The sequence below is a fragment of the Lepidochelys kempii genome, chromosome 14, assembly GCF_965140285.1.
Source record: "Lepidochelys kempii isolate rLepKem1 chromosome 14, rLepKem1.hap1, whole genome shotgun sequence".
NCBI lineage: Eukaryota > Metazoa > Chordata > Testudines > Cheloniidae > Lepidochelys > Lepidochelys kempii.
In genome coordinates, this window is record NC_136393.1 from 44,904,211 (window position 1) to 44,921,312 (window position 17,102).

General features: G+C 49.9%; 1 pseudogene; it reads right to left on the reverse strand.

Annotated features, from left to right (window-relative positions):
* Nucleotides 1-1,866: 1,866 nt before the first annotated feature.
* LOC144929263 (zinc finger protein RFP-like) lies at nt 1,867-13,221 on the reverse strand (annotated as a pseudogene).
* Between the last annotated feature and the right edge of the window lie 3,881 nt (nt 13,222-17,102).

A 17,102-nucleotide genomic window follows, 5' to 3' on the forward strand; every position in this document is an offset into this window, starting at 1 on the left:
TCCAATCTATTTTTACCTTAAAAGAGAGTATTTTCTATTCCTTGGTGGGCCATAGATTAACACAGGTTAATGATCTCTTCTCTTTGAAGTTTGCCACTTTACCTCTCCTGTTTTCTTACATAAACCCCCTTTCATACTCCAGGTTCCCCATCTTTAGGTTCGGCCTCCTGTTTTATGTTGTGAGCTCTAGTAATTAACATAACCCCCAAAGGTTCCTTTTTTGCTAATTTAGCTAAAGCATCCACTTTAACTTTCTGATATTTTTCATCCCCTTCTTCCTTTTGATGACTTTTAATATGTCTTACCTTTAATTTTCCCAGGTGTTCTTTCAACCAATCATAGATAAATTTCCAGTTTTCCTTTTGGACCAAATTTCCACCCTCAGCTGTTTCCCAATGGTTCTTTTTCCAAATCCAGTGTAACAGTCCCTGTACCCCAAAACCTGAATCCATATACAGACGCTTCCCGGGTTATGCAAGACCCCACTTACGCAAATTCGCACTTATGGAAAAAGTTCCGTAAGCTAGAAATAGGATTTTCGAGTTCTGGTAATTTTTGCATAACGTACAGATATACGTTTCCGACTTACGCAAAATTTGAGTTATGCAAGGCTTTCCCCGGTGCAGACAATGGAATTCTGCTGGTGACCTGGCTACAGCCTCTCAGAAAGGGGGATTAACTAGAATGATGGAAAAAACACTTCCATTAATGCAGGATACATTTGAGGGGGAGAGGGATAGCTCAGTGGTTTGAGCATTGACCTGCTAAACCCAAGGTTGTGAGTTCAATCCTTGAGGGGGCCATTTAGGGATCTGCAGCAAAAATTGGGGATTGGCCCTGGTTTGGACTAGATGACCTCCTGAGGTCCCTTCCAACCCTGATATTCTATCTACACTATGGCACTTCAGCAACACAGCTGCAGTGTAGACATACCATTATTCTTCCTGAGACCTGGTCTACACCTACAACATAGGTCAGCCTAGCTGCATTGCACTGAAAACTTTCACACCCTGTGTGATGTAATTAGGTCGATCTAACCCCTGAGGTAGATGCAGATAGGTCAAGGGAAGAATTCTTTGTTGCCCTAGCTACTGCCTCTCCTAGAGCTGGATTTACTGCACTGATTGTAAAACCCTTCTACCGATGTAGGAAGTGTCTATGCTAGTCACTCATTTCTACTGAATATTGGGATGGATGTGCACTCCCGAGTCCCTGGGTCTCCTTCTCCCAGGCTCCCGGCTCGTGCGGAGCTTCCAGCTTCTTCCCAAAATGCAAAATCCCAATTAACTAATTCGGTGTCCCTGCCACCCCACATCCACCTGTCTCCAGCCCCACATTAATTCTGCCCCCCAACCCCACATCACTTCTGCCCCCAACCCCCCCACCAATTGTGACCCCACAGCCCCCACATCTGCCCCTCAGGGCCCCTTTTCCCCTCCTGCACCCCCAGAAGTTTTTCACCCTCCCCTCCCATTCCTGGTGCTGCAGGGAGGGAGTGGGGAGGAGCTTCCAGGGGTCACTGAGCTAAGAGGCCAGAGGGTTGGGTAGACAGGAGTCCTCCAGGCCTTAGGGACTAGGATAATTTGGCTAGAGAAACCCATTTTTCCATTCCCAGTGGGCTGTTCCCCCCCCCCCGATGTCTCAGTGGCACTGTCTGACCCAGGATCCCCAGAGTCCTCCTGGCTCATAGGGGAAAGTGGCAAACAGGCTGCACAGTCCCTGGGGCAGTGATGAGATCGGCTTCTCTACCTCACTCACTCAATGCTCTCCATGGTTTGGCAGTCCAGACAGTCCAGAGTTGAGACTGGAAGCAAACTCCAGGGTCATGGAGGCGGCTATGGGTGTGTGAGGCTAGAGAAACTGCTCTCATGGCTCCCAGTGAGCTATTCCCCCGCGCCCCCCCTGCGTGTCGCAGGGACACAGTCTGAGCCGGGCTACCTGCCCCACCTGGAGCCAGGGTTGGATTATCTCCCCAAGAACCGAGCCCGGCGGGAAAGTGAAGATCGGGGCCTCGTCACCAGCACCGATAAATGTCACCTGCCCCTGGTCACAGTCCAGACAAACACGGGTCCTGCTGGGGGCCCGGCTCAGGGGCAGAGGGGGTCACAGGGGAGGTGAGAGCCCAGAACTGACCCTCCCACCACCCCACAGCCCAGATCCCTTGCTCAGGGCTACGGATGATCTCTCCCTTCCTCCCCACAGACTCTCTGGCCACCCCCACAGCCCAGCGTCGGCCACCCACCTCCACCTCCCAGCAATGTCTCCCCGCGGTGAATCCCTCACAGCCCAGCACACAGAGCTCAGAGTCAAATCTCTCAGGGTTGCTGGGCAGTTGCTGCAGTGTGTGTTCCCATCTCACACTTTTCTCATCCTTAGACAGGACGAGCCGGGGATGAGCCGTGTCTGGATCCAGGGTCACATTCGCTGGGGGGAGAAAATCAGAGCATTAGGGGCAGAGCTCGGCCCTGGGGGAGGCTGGGACCATTTCTCACACACCCCAGCAGCCCCGTCCTGGCTGGGACAGTCCTGGATCGCAGGGAGCTGCCTCTGTCCTGGGTACCTGAGACTGAGCAGAGATATCACTGTAATTCCTCAGTGTATTTCTCATCTTCTTCCAGAAGCTTCAGCTGCCAGCTCCCTCTGCTGGGGCTGCTCCATTCCCAGTGGCAGAGACACAGCCAGGAAGGTGTCAGAAGCTTTTATTGAGGAGGGAACAGAGGAGGCAGGTACCAGCTCTGTATCCCAGAGGGAAGCTCCCTTCCCTAAAGGCAGCCTCCACTCCCAGGCCGGGGAACAGAGAGGAAGGTGCAGCACTGAGGAAGAGCTGCTTAAAACCAGAGAGTAGGAGATGGCATTGGGTGGGGTAGCCCCATCCCCAGCCTAGAGAGAAAGGAGGAGCTGGCAGCATCAGAGGGAGAGCATCTCCCTAGTCCAGGAAACAGGGAGCAGCTCCAATGGGAGAGCCCAGCCCTGCCCAAAGGAAAGGCAGGATGTTGGAGAAGAGCAATGGGGAGATCCCCTGCACCGGGGTGAAGCAGAGGGATGTGTCAGCCCTCAGGGCAGAGAGCTGTGTTCGGGTGCTGCTCAGGGAGTGTTTCTGTTTATCAGCATGGGCATGGACTCAGCACTCAGGTTGGTGTCAGGATTGTTTGTGTGATGTCAGCTTTGGATCTCCCCAGGTGTTCTGGACCCTTGGTAGAAGTTGGAGGTGGGGCACAAGGTCCCTCCACCTATGGCCCTGCCCACTCCGTGGCCCTGCCCCATTACTCCTCTTCCCGCCAAGCCCCTGACCCCACCCTAGGAGCCTTGTCTGCTGGGGAGAACCCTTGACCACCTGCCCTGGGTGGGTATCTGGGGGGCCTGAGAGCAGTTCCTGCCCCATGTCCCAACTCCCCGGAGTGCACCACTCCAGGGCAGGTGGAGGGTTCAGAGCTCCCCAGTGTCGCTCAGGTACCCTGGATGGGAGCCCGGCTCTGGCTTCTGGCCTGGCCAGGGGGCAGGGCCTCTGGGGAAGTGGAGCAGGGTTGGGGCCACAGAGATGGGCCAACACTGGGAAGAGGATTCAGTCTCACCCTGTCTGTGTGCTCCTATTGGTTGTCCTCTTTTTCTCTCCAGTGCAGACGGCAGAGTGTCTGGAGGGGGAAAGGATAAGAGAGATGAGATTTCAGGCTTCATATTTATAACAGCGTCCCCACTCTGAATTCCTAGAACTGTGTTTTCATCATGGCACAGAAACAGACAGAGACATGCTCAGGTATTTAATGTAAAAAGGTCTGAAACCTCTCTCCTCTCTCATTCAGGCATCTCCCAGCAACGGAACCAATGTCCTTTTGAACTCCCAACTTGTCAAAAGACATGAAATTGTGTAAAAGATCCTTGGGTCCTGATTCTGTCATCTCAGATCTGCTTAGGCTTCATCAGGGGAAGTTTGAGTCGCAAGGCTGAGGTCCCAGTTATGCTGGTACGCCCTGAAGGCGATATTGGACATTGGACTGTGAACTATTTCTGAAAGAACTCTTTACAGCTAGAAAGCTTGCCATCTCTGCTATGGATCTGAACCTCGATGAACCAAACTCATGTCTGTATGTGTATTCATCTTTTAACCATACTCTCTCTCTCTTTTGTTAAAGTTTAATTTAGTTCATAAGAAATGGCTGTAGTGTGTATTTGGGTAAGATCTGAAACATCCGTTAACCTGGGAGAGGACGTGTCTGATCCTTTGGGATTGCTAGAACCTTTTCTTTTATAGGATGAAATAAGATTTTCAGAAATCATCATACCTGACATAAAGGAAATGTTGCCTTAAGTGACCTTGTTATTAAGTGATGTGTTCATAAGTTGCTATGTAGGACAAAGAGATGTTTTGACCACACAATGTGCTTCAAGACAGCAGGCACCCAAAATGTACCGCCCAGGAGCAGTGAGCAAAGTCCAAAAAATCCCATGTGGTGAAAAGGGTCAAAGTGACCCGTGCACATCAGTGTGTAACGACTGCCAAGGAATGAATCAGAAACGAGGATAACTTGAAAATAGCTTGGACAGCAAAGTCCTAAAGATACTTCCAATGCATAACACACAAAGATGACTGGAAAAGAACAATTAAATATATAATCTGGATGCATATAACATGTCAGACATTGTAAAGGGTAGTCGGAGCATCATGGGAGAAATACATCATGACCTGCCTATGCCCCAGAAGAAGGTAGGTGGGCAGCATTTCTTTCAGTATGTCCGTCATTTCTTACTTGAGTAGTGGTTGTAATAGCAAGGCATGCTTTTGGAACAAATAAGGGGTTGAATTAATCAGTCTGAGGGTCTTGGATCCTAAGGGTGTGGCATTCTCACCCAAGAGCATAGGCGTGTGAATCACACTTCATTAGAGTGTGCACCCAGGGAATGTCTGTCTTTTTTTTTTAAAGGCGAACATTTATTGAATACTCAATCATAAAGGACAGTATTTTATTCATCAAACAAACTAAAGAAACTAAAACTTAACTAAACTTAATTTTTTTTAACTTAACACCTAAACCAAGGGTCGGCAACCTTTCAGAAGTGGTGTGCCGAATCTTCGTTTATTCAGTTTAATTTAAGGTTTCACGTGCCAGTAATGCATTTTAATGTTTTTGAGAAGGTCTCTCTCTCTAAGTCTATATATTATATAACTAAACTATTGTTGTATTGTACAGTAAACAAGGTTTTCAAAATGTTTAAGAAGCTTCATTTAAAATTAAATTAAAATGCTGTGCTTACTCCGCCGGCCCACTCAGCCCATTGCCGGCCTGGGGTTCCGTTCACCTAGGCCGGCAGCGGGCTGAGCAGGGCCTGCAGCCGGGACCCTGGCTGGCAAGGGGCAGGCAGCCAGAACCCCAGACCAGCAGCGGGCTGAGCAGGGCCAGTGGCCAGGACCCCAAACCAGCAGCGGGCTGAGCCTATCAGAGGCTCGTTCACCTGCACATCCACCAATGTGATATATGCCATCATGTCCCAGCAATGCCCCTCTGCCATGTACATTGGTCAAACTGGACAGTCTCTACGTAAAAGAATAAATGGACACAAATCAGATGTCAAGAATTATAACATTCATAAACCAGTCGGAGAACACTTCAATCTCTCTGGTCACGCAATCACAGACATGAAGGTCGCTATCTTACAACAAAAAAAATTTCAAATCCAGACTCCAGCGAGAAACTGCTGAATTGGAATTCATTTGCAAATTGGATACTATTAATTTAGGCTTAAATAGAGACTGGGAGTGGCTAAGTCATTATGCAAGGTAGCCTATTTCCCCTTGTTTTTTTCTACCCCTCCCCCCCTGACGTTCTGGTTAAACTTGGATTTGTGCTGGAAATGGCCCACCTTGATTATCATGCACATTGTAGGGAGAGTGGTCACTTTGGATGAGCTATTACCAGCAGGAGAGTGAGTTTGTGTGTGTGTGTGGCCCAACTTGATGATCACTTTAGATAAGCTATTACCAGCAGGAGAGTGGGGTGGGAGGAGGTATTGTTTCATGGTCTCTGTGTATATAATGTCTTCTGCAGTTTCCACAGTATGCATCCGATGAAGTGAGCTGTAGCTCACGAAAGCTTATGATCAAATAAATTGGTTAGTCTCTAAGGTGCCACAAGTACTCCTTTTCTTTTTGCGAAGACAGACTAACACGGCTGTTACTCTGAAACCAGTAATTAGAGAGAGATCTCAATTATAACCAAGCTTTACTGGTATGTGTGGATTGATTAGTGGTATAGCACATAACAGGGCAATGGAGTCACATGCGGGTGAATCAATATATCTGTTTTTGAGAAGGTTTAACGAACAAAGTGATACAAATCCTAGGAGCTCTGAAGCCCTGGGGACGGCACTGGTTGGGCAGAGCTGGTCCAAGCACCAGGGCAAAGCCCATGAGACATCAGGAGGCCACTCGTCTGGTTTGAAGCTGCGCGGTCCCAGTTTGGTGGAGCCCTATCCCTGTCTGGCAGGGACCCAGCACTGGACGTGGCTTTGTCCGGTGAAAAAGAGAGAGGAGGAGACCGAGGATGCAGGGAGACACCAGTGGGGGCGGGGGTAGGGGTCTGGGCGGCACTTCCATGCAGAATGATGCCGGTGGGGGTGCGCTGACAAAGGTGGTGGTGGGCCCACGCAGGCTGACCAATTCAGGTGTGGGAGGGCCCATGCAGGCAGGCGTGGAGATGTCCTGTGTTCTGGGGATGCCTCAGTGGCCCCCCTAATTAGACAGGCAGATTTGTATAAAGAACGGTTGGGGTTTGCCCCAGTGCTGCCCTAAACCTTTTCTGTGGCAATGCCCCCTGGGGAGGTCCCCATGGTCCCATTGCCTGGTAAAGATCCCGGAAGCAGTGGATTCTGGGAGATTTCAAAAGGCTGCCTGGTGGGACTCATGGAACCACTTTGGCTGGTCCTTGCCCACGTACACCACAGAACAGGTCAGACTGGCACCGGTCAGCTCCAGCCCGGGGTTAGTTTGGCTACAAGCCAATCTAATCCCAGTGGGACTTGGCATGGACCTGAGCTGTGTGGAGCCATTTTGTGTGTGGACTGAAGGTGCTCGGGGTCCCACACAGTGTTTAGCCCGCTGATCTCCTCTAGTGCAGGCCGGCAGCAGCTGAATTTAACCCTTCCTGGAGGAACACAGGAGTTCAAATCCCAGTGGGAAACCTGCTTTCCCTGCTGGGCCTGGGGCTTTTGTCAAGGAATTTTTTCCTTCTACTGTCCGCACTTCATCACTGCTCAGTGCTGCTGGGGCATGAGGAGGCAGCATATCCTAGTGGTTAGGGCACTGGACTTAGTCTTGGAAAAATGGGGGTTTATACCCAGCTCTGACACTGACCTACTGAGTGACCTTGGACAAATCACTTCCCCTCTTTGTGCCTTAGGGTATGTCTACACTACGGAATAAGGTCGAATTTATAGAAGTCGTTTTTTTAGAAATCGGTTTTATATATTCGAGTGTGTTTGAAAATGCTCTAAGTGCATTAACTTGGCGGAGTGCTTCCACAGTACCGAGGCTAGAGTCGACTTCCGGGGCGTTGCACTGTGGGTAGCTATCCCACAGTTCCTGCAGTCTCCGCTGCCCATTGGAATTCTGGGTTGAGATCCCAATGCCTGATGGGGCTAAAACATGGTCGCGGGTGGTTCTGGGTACATATCGTCAGGCCCCCCTTCCCTCCCTCCCTCCGTGAAAGCAAGGGCAGACAATCGTTTCGCACCTTTTTTCCTGAGTTACCTGTGCAGACGCCATACCACGGCAAGCATGGAGCCCGCTCAGGTAACCGTCACCCTATGTCTCCTGGGTGCTGGCAGACTTGGTATGGCATTGCTACACAGTAGCAGCAACCCCTTGCCTTGTGGCAGCAGACGGTGCAATACGACTGGTAGCCGTCCTCATTGTGTCCGAGGTGCTCCTGGCCACGTCGGCTGGGAGCACCTGGGCAGGCATGGGCGCAGGGACTAAATTTGGAGTGACTTGACCAGGTCATTCTCTTTAGTCCTGCAGTCAGTCCTATTGAACCGTCTTATGGTGAGCAGGCAGGCGATATGGATTGCTAGCAGTCGTATTGTACCATCTTCTGCCGGGCAGCCAAGAGATGAAGATGGCTAGCAGTCGTATTGTACCATCTTCTGCCGGGCAGGCAAGAGATGAGGATGGCTAGCAGTCGTATTGCACCATCTTCTACTGAGCAGCCATGAGATGTGGATGGCTTGCAGTCCTTCTGCACCGTCTGCTGCCAGCCAAAGATGTAAAAGATAGGTGGAGTGGATCAAAACAAGAAATAGACCAGATTTGTTTTGTACTCATTTGCCTCCTCCCCCGTCTAGGGGACTCATTCCTCTAGGTCACACTGTAGTCACTCACAGAGAAGGTGCAGCGAGGTAAATCTAGCCATGTATCAATCAGAGGCCAGACTAACCTCCTTGTTCCAATAAGAACAATAACTTAGGTGCACCATTTCTTATTGGAGCCCTCCATGAAGTCCTGCCTGAAATACTCCTTGATGTAAAGCCACCCCCTTTGTTGATTTTAATTCCCTGAAGCCAACCCTGTAAGCCATGTCGTCAGTCGCCCCTCCCTCCGTCAGAGCAACAGCAGACAATCGTTTCGCGCCTTTTTTCTGTGCGGACACCATACCAAGGCAAGCATGGAGGCCGCTCAGCTCACATTGGCAATTAGGAGCACATTAAACACCACACGCATTATCCAGCAGTATATGCAGCACCAGAACCTGGCAAAGCGATACCGGGTGAGGAGGCGACGTCAGCGCAGTCACGTGAGTGATCAGGACATGGACACAGATTTCTCTGAAAGCATGGGCCCTGCCAATGCATGCATCATGGTGCTAATGGGGCAGGCTCATGGTGTGGAACGCCAATTCTGGGCTCGGGAAACAAGCACAGACTGGTGGGACCGCATAGCGTTGCAGGTCTGGGACAATTCCCAGTGGCTGCGAAACTTTCGCATGCGTAAGGGCACTTTCATGGAACTTTGTGACTTGCTTTCCCCTGCCCTGAGGCGCATGAATACCAAGATGAGAGCAGCCCTCACAGTTGAGAAGCGAGTGGTGATAGCCCTGTGGAAGCTTGCAATGCCAGACAGCTACCGGTCAGTTGGGAATCAATTTGGAGTGAGCAAATCTACTGTTGGGGCTGCTGTGATGCAAGTAGCCCACGCAATCAAAGATCTGCTGATATCAAGGGTAGTGACCCTGGGAAATGTGCAGGTCATAGTGGATGGCTCTGCTGCAATGGGATTCCCTAACTGTGGTGGGGCCATAGACGGGACCCATATCCCTATCTTGGCACCGGAGCACCAAGCCGCCGAGTACATAAACCGCAAGGGGTACTTTTCAATAGTGCTGCAAGCTCTGGTGGCTCACAAGGGACGTTTCACCAACATCAACGTGGGATGGCCGGGAAAGGTACATGACGCTCGCATCTTCAGGAACTCTGGTCTGTTTCAAAAGCTGCAGGAAGGGACTTTCTTCCCAGACCAGAAAATAACTGTTGGGGATGTTGAAATGCCTATATGTATCCTTGGGGACCCAGCCTACCCCTTAATGCCATGGCTCATGAAGCCGTACACAGGCAGCCTGGACAGTGGTCAGGAGCTGTTCAACTACAGGCTGAGCAAGTGCAGAATGGTGGTAGAATGTGCATTTGGACGTTTAAAGGCGCGCTGGCGCAGTTTACTGACTCGCTTAGACCTCAGCGAAACCAATATTCCCATTGTTATTACTCCTTGCTGTGTGCTCCACAATATCTGTGAGAGTAAGGGGGAGACGTTTATGGCAGGGTGGGAGGTTGAGGCAAATCACCTGGCTGCTGGTTATGCGCAGCCAGACACCAGGGCGGTTAGAAGAGCACAGGAGGGCGTGGTACGCATCGGAGAAGCTTTGAAAACCAGTTTCATGACTGGCCAGGCCACGGTGTGAAAGTTCTGTTTGTTTCTCCTTGATGAAACCCCCCGCCCCTTGGTTCACTCTACTTCCCTGTAAGCTAACCACCCTCCCCTCCTCCCTTCGATCACCGCTTGCAGAGGCAATAAAGTCATTGTTGCTTCACATTCATGCATTCGTTATTCATTCATCACACAAATAGGGGGATGACTACCAAGGTAGCCCAAGAGGGGTAGTGGAGGAGGGAAGGAAAATGCCACACAGCACTTTAAAAGTTTACAACTTTAAAATTTATTGAATGCCAGCCTTCTGTTTTTTGGGCAATCCTCTGTGGCGGAGTGTCTGGTTGGCCGGTGGCCCCCCCACCCGCGTTCTTGGGCGTCTGGGTGTGGAGGCTATGGAACTTGGGGAGGAGGGCGGTTGGTTACACAGGGGCTGTAGTGGCAGTCTGTGCTCCAGCTGCCTTAGCTGCAGCTCAACCATACACTGGAGCATACTGGTTTGGTCCTCCAGCAGCCTCAGCATTGAATCCTGCCTCCTCTCATCACGCTGCCGCCACATTTGAGCTTCAGCCCTGTCTTCAGCCCGCCACTTACTCTCTTCAGCCCGCCACCTCTCCTCCCAGTCATTTTGTGCTTTCCTGCACTCTGACATTATTTGCCTCCACGCATTCGTCTGTGCTCTGTCAGTGTGGACGGACAGCATGAGCTCAAAGAACATTTCATCTCGAGTGCGTTTTTTTTTCTTTCTAATCTTTACTAGCCTCTGGGAAGGAGAAGATCCTGTGATCATTGAAACACATGCAGCTGATGGAGAAAAAAAAGGGACAGCGGTATTTAAAAAGACACATTTTATAAAACAGTGGCTACACTCTTTCAGGGTAAACCTTGCTGTTAACATTACATACATAGCACATGTGCTTTCGTTACAAGGTCGCATTTTGCCTCCCCCCACCGCGTGGCTACCCCCTCAACCCTTCCCCCTCCCCGTAGCTAACAACGGGGAACATTTCTGTTCAGCCACAGGCAAACAGCCCAGCAGGAACGGGCTCCTCTGAGTGTCCTCTGAAGAAAAGCACCCTATTTCAACCAGGTGACCATGAATGATATCTCACTCTCCTGAGGATAACACAGAGAGATAAAGAACGGATGGTGTTTGAACGCCAGCAAACATACACTGCAATGCTTTCTTGTACAATGATTCCCAAGTACGTGTTACTGGCCTGGAGTGGTAAAGTGTCCTACCATGAAGGACGCAATAAGGCTGCCCTCCCCAGAAACCTTTTGCAAAGGCTTTGGGAGTACATCCAGGAGAGCCGCGAATGCCAGGGCAAAGTAATCCTTTCACATGCTTGCTTTTAAACCATGTATAGTATTTTAAAAGGTACACTCACCGGAGGTACCTTCTCCACCTGCCGGGTCCGGGAAGCAGCCTTGGGTGGGTTCAGGGGGTACTGGCTCCAGGTCCAGGGTGAGAAACAGTTCCTGGCTGTCGGGAAAACCGGTTTCTCCTCTTGCTTGCTGTGAGCTATCTACAACCTCATCATCATCATCATCTTCTTTGTCCCCAAAACCTGCTTCCGTGTTGCCTCCATCTCCATTGAAGGAGTCAAACAACACGGCTGGGGTAGTGGTGGCTGAATCCCCTAAAATGGCATGCAGCTCATCATAGAAGCGGCATGTTTGGGGCTCTGACCCGGAGCGGCCATTCCCCTCTCTGGTTTTCTGGTAGGCTTGCCTCAGCTCCTTAAGTTTCACGCGGCACTGCTTCAGGTCCCTGTTATGGCCTCTGTCCTTCATGCCCTGGGAGATTTTGACAAAGGTTTTGGCATTTCGAAAACTGGAACGGAGTTCTGATAGCACGGATTCCTCTCCCCATACAGTGATCAGATCCCGTACCTCCCGTTCGGTCCATGCTGGAGCTCTTTTGCGATTCTGGGACTCCATCATGGTCACCTCTGCTGATGAGCTCTGCATGGTCACCTGCAGCTTGCCACGCGGGCCAAACAGGAAATGAGATTCAAAAGTTCGCGGTTCTTTTCCTGTCTACCTGGCCAGTGCATCTGAGTTGAGAGTGCTGTCCAGAGTGGTCACAATGGAGCACTCTGGGATAGCTCCCAGAGGCCAATACCGTCGAATTGTGTCCACAGTACCCCGAATTCGAGCCGGCAAGGCCGATTTAAGCGCTAATCCACTTGTCAGGGGTGGAGTGAGGAAATCGATTTTAAGAGCCCTTTAAGTCGAAATAAAGGGCTTCATCGTGTGGACGGGTGCAGGTTTACATCGATTTAACGCTGCTAAATTCGACCTAAAGTCCTAGTGTAGACCAGGGCTTAGTGTCCCTTCCACCTTTTGTCTCTCTTGTCCAGTTACACTGTAAATGACTCAGGGCAGGGATTGTCCCTCACTGGGTTTTGTGCAGGGCACCTCGAGGTCAGATCTCATCTGGGATTTGTAGGCGCTGCTGGGACGCAAATAACCATAATAAACACTGTGATACAATCAGTAATAACAGCCACAGCTTGTAGCTCCCCCTTCTCCAGCCTGCAGGCAGTACTCTCACATAGACTGGCCGGCCGCTCCTGTGAGTCAAACCTCATTTGTCATTTAATAGCTTCCAGTCTGCAGAGAGTTCCTTTATTTCATGGTGGGAGCTGGGTTTGAAAAGGATTCAGCTGCTCAGAGAAAACTTTCCCACATCAGACAATTTTAAAATCTTCATCTCTTGCCTTTCCTGCCAGGCTGGAGTCTCATTAATTTGTACGGCATCTTTCATGGAATGAAGGCTACACACAGCTGAATGACACAGTTACACCTGTCTCGGGCAACTTGTGATGCCATTTCCCTGTAATTAAAATCCAAAGTTATTCCCATTAGACTGGAAAACAACTCGGTACCTTGTACTCTTGGGCAGCTTCCTGTATGGGAACCGCTGTGTGAGTGCGGTGAGCCCGGGATCTGTCGCACACCACACAGATGGGGGTTTGATCCTCTTCACAGAACAGTTTCAGAGCCTCCTGGTGTTCCCCACACACCCCACCCCCTCCTGCTCCCTTCGCTGCCTGGAAACTCAGCTGCTTGGCGATTTCTACCACATTTGCCAGCTGCCTGTTGGGCCTGAGGTTTCTCTGTTGCACAGTTTCTCTGCACTGAGGGCAGGAGGCGGCTGTGTCGGGTCCCTCCCAGCACTGGGCGATGCAGGCTCGGCAGAAATTGTGCCCACACTCCAGAGTGACAGGGTCTGTGAAATACTCCAGACAGATGGGACATGTCGCTTCCTCCTGGAGACTTTCCACGGGGCTCTCTGCAGCCATGGCTCCCTCCGGGCAGTGGGACAGGCTTTGTTTCCATTTCCTGAGTTCACACTATGCCCCGCTTGCATCAGCAAGGGGTTGTTTCCCTTCTGGAATTGACTCAGGCTGTTCGTTCAGGGGGAAGGGGCCCACCATGGAGGTTGTGGTGAAAAATGTACCACTAGGGCTCTGGTCCTGAAATCAGCCCCTGTGCTGATGGGGCGGTTCACTGAGGCATCCCCCTTGAGGATGAGCCTGGAGGAGCAGCGTCTGTGTGTCTAGGAAGTGATAGTCAGACTTGGTGGAATTCTTCTTTTTATATAATATACAATATTGACAGATAATGTTTATTTTAAACAATTTTTATATTTATTGATTTAAACGTTCACCGTTGCACAACAATCTGGGTTTCAGCATTTCATTCCAATTGTTATCAATTACAATTTTCACAGCTGTTGGAAATTCTGAGAGGATCAGACAATATTTTGGTCAGACCAGAACTATGTAATGACACTGGACAATGAGATTCAAAAAGTTGAAGCTTTATAACCTTTAAAATTGTCTTTGAGCAGGTAAAATTCCCCCAGCAGCTCCCCTTGTGAGTGCAATAACCCAATTCCTCCCCCTCCACCACATGGACAGAGGGCGAGAGTCCATCTCATGGCGCCTCAGGAGCTGGTCTGGAATGTGCTGGGATCTCAGTCTGGGCCCTAGTGGGACAGGTGACCCTAAGTCATGCAACCACACCCAGCAGAGAGACCAGCAGTGTTTCCCCCAGGAATTGAAATTAGGGGGGGTGTTGGAATATTCTAGGGGGGGTGAGGGCCGATGAGGGCTGAGACCGTGAGGCCAAAGGTGGGCTGTATAGCACCATAGTAGAAACTGAAGAATGTGTCACTACCATTTTATTAGATTTAACTCACGTTTTAAAACCATCACAAAAATTAAAGTTGGCTACTCAAGCCTACGATGAAGCACTACATCTACACCCGTCTTGGTTTCTTGTTGTAATTTGGCACTCTTTGGTGTCTTGTGTGTCCGTTACTTCCAGTCCTTCATGATATGCCCATGATCAGGCAGAAGGCGACTCCCTTCAGAACACAAAATTCTATAAAATGAGGAAAAAATATGCTCAACTGTAGCTATTGTGACTGGGAGTAGCAAGAGATGAATCCCTACTTTCATCCCAGGAAACACAGCACAAAGATTGGGTCCAACCACTAGTAATGATAAAGAAGTTGAAGTTAAATCTTCATTCGTTCGTCATATGATATTCCACTCTATGTTCAAAATTGTCTATTCTGACCTGATCACATGGCAGCCCCATTGCTGGGAGTGCCTCACTCCACTCAACTGTTGGTGTTTTATAAGACAGGCATCTGTAAAAGCTACGTGGAGGTTGAATAGAATCCAGAAATCTCTATTGTAGATTTGTAAGAATCAAGTCTGTGTACTTTTTCAGCTGGCTTAACAAACACTTCTTGTCCTCTTCACTTATGGAATCAATACAAGTACCTTCATTAGTCAACTTCTGGACTGAAGTCTTTGCTTCTTGGAGTACATTTTCAATGGATATCTCTGATTGATCCAAGGATCGCTTCTATTGCTGGACAGAGATCTACTACTGTTGTAGTAGATGCCTGGATGACATTGTTTAATGACTCAAGTGATTTCAACAGTAGACTTACAGGAGAGAGAATGGCGAGAGTCTTTTCTGAACTTAGTAACAAAAGTAGTCCACCAGCCTCACGACTTAGATCTGTCCTATCTTCGTGGATACATTCCAAAGCCAGTAATTACGGTTGCAGTAATTGTAAGAAAACTGCCAAGAATCATTCATGATAATGCCAGCAGATTTCCCCAGGCTGGACTAATTTGAACTTCAATCCCACTGTATCTTCTATTTGTTTCCAAAATGTTCGGTCCTTTTGGACTCTTGCTGAAAAAAGAGTATAAATAAGGCATTAAATTTGTGGCTTTTTAATGTCTTTTGAAGATTCTGCAGCTTTTACTAGTGCTAGCTGGAGTAGATGGCCTCTACAGTGTGTATAGGAAAGGTTAGGGTTACACTTTTCCCTGAGCAAAGCTTGTATTCCACTATGTCTTCCAGAGAAGTTTGTAGCTCCATCAAGTGCACAAGCAGCCATCTGCCTTGGCAAAACTTTTGTGTTGGGGGAGGGGAGCACCTGTGAACAACAAAAAATCCATTACAATTTGTAGTGATAAACACCCATTTTTTCATGGTCTGTGTGTATAAAAACATCTTCTGTATTTTCCACAGTATGCATCCGATGAAGCGAGCTGTAGCTCACGAAAGCTTATGATCAAATAAATTGGTTAGTCTCTAAGGTGCCGCAAGTCCTCCTTTTCTTTTTGCGAATACAGACTAACACGGCTGTTACTCTGAAACAAAAGTTTTGTTGTTCAATTGCAAGTGTAGACTAAGCTACCGTCCCTGAACTCTGCCTTGCCCGCAGTGAGGGCAATCTGCAGGCAGGCCGTACAGTACAGACTGGCACTGCGTGATGGCACAGCTGATATTCAATTCCATGCAGAGAACGACATTAAAAAAAACTTCCGGTGGCAAAGTCAAGGGTGCAAACACTGTGAAGTGCCAGAATTAAGGTGCCTGAACAGCCAGATCACCAGCCTCAAGAGGCGACAGTTCAGGTTAGAGCATCAGAGGCAGGATTTTTAGTTCAGTAACAGTAGCTTTTATTGCTCTGTGGGCTCCGTGGGAGTGTTGACATTGACTTCAATAGAAGCAGGATCAAGCCCTATATAGGCAATAGAATTGAAGGGCTTGGGACCAACTGCTAGAAAGGTCCAGGTGCTGCACCTTGGTTTTTGCTGCATTGTTTTCCCAGAAGCCATCAGTGTCCAGACTTTTCAGCTTTCCCTGACAAGCTGGAGTTGATCTCATTTTGAAGGTACAGCCCGAGCGTCTCTGTTTTGATGGCACAGTCTGGGGACACATTGTCAGGCTGTAGGTGGAGTCAGGTTTTATCTCTGACCCCTGCCCCTTCTGGTTTGTGCAGCTGTAGCCGTGGATCTCAGCATGCTCGGAGCTGCACGCCTCCGGGGGGGCAACGTCTAGGGCACGTTCCCCTCTGGGAGCCCCATGACCCACTCCTTGGGGGCACACAGATCCCAGAGCTCTTCGGCTCAGTTGGAGGAATTTACGGTGTCTGCCCTGACTCAGAAAGCTGCTCGTCTCTTCAGATACCTGCTAAGAGCATCCCGACTGCAAACAGCAACCGTTGCTGATGTCTGGCTGACAGGCCAGAGAGCCCATCTAGTGGGTTATAAAGAATGAGACATGGGAGGAGCACAGATATGAGGAGAAGTTCACAGCAGGGTGGTTTTATCAGGGGTTCATGGGCACACTGACACCCCCAAAACCCTGCAGTGGTGTCTTCTGACCCACAGGGCTGGGCCTGGCTCCCTGCTGTGGGTGTTGTGACCTGGGGGCTCTGACCACTTGCAGCAACACCTTCCACCTCTGCACTGTGACCCTAAACCCAGCCTGGTGCAAACAGGGGAGGGGCTGTAGAGTGAGCCTGCCCCTCACTCAGCCTGCAATGGGGAGCCAGGCACAGCCCCACGGGACAGGACACACCACTACAGATGAGTGTGGGCTGGGCTCACTCTCCAGCTCTGGCCTGCCCTCGGCACTTGGCTGGGATTAGGGCTGCGGCGGTGAGGCAGAGGGTGCTGTTGTGTGTGGTCTGAGGAGGAGGAGGAGGAAGAGGCAGAGCGAAGTGGCAGTTAGGGAAGCCCATTTGTGCAAAGCCATCCACAACGTCACGCCACGTTGCCCAGAGTCGCAGACTTTCAGAGTCCAACAGTTGACTTTCCTGCTCCGAACGGGTTAATGACCAATCGGTAGCAGTCTGGAGTAG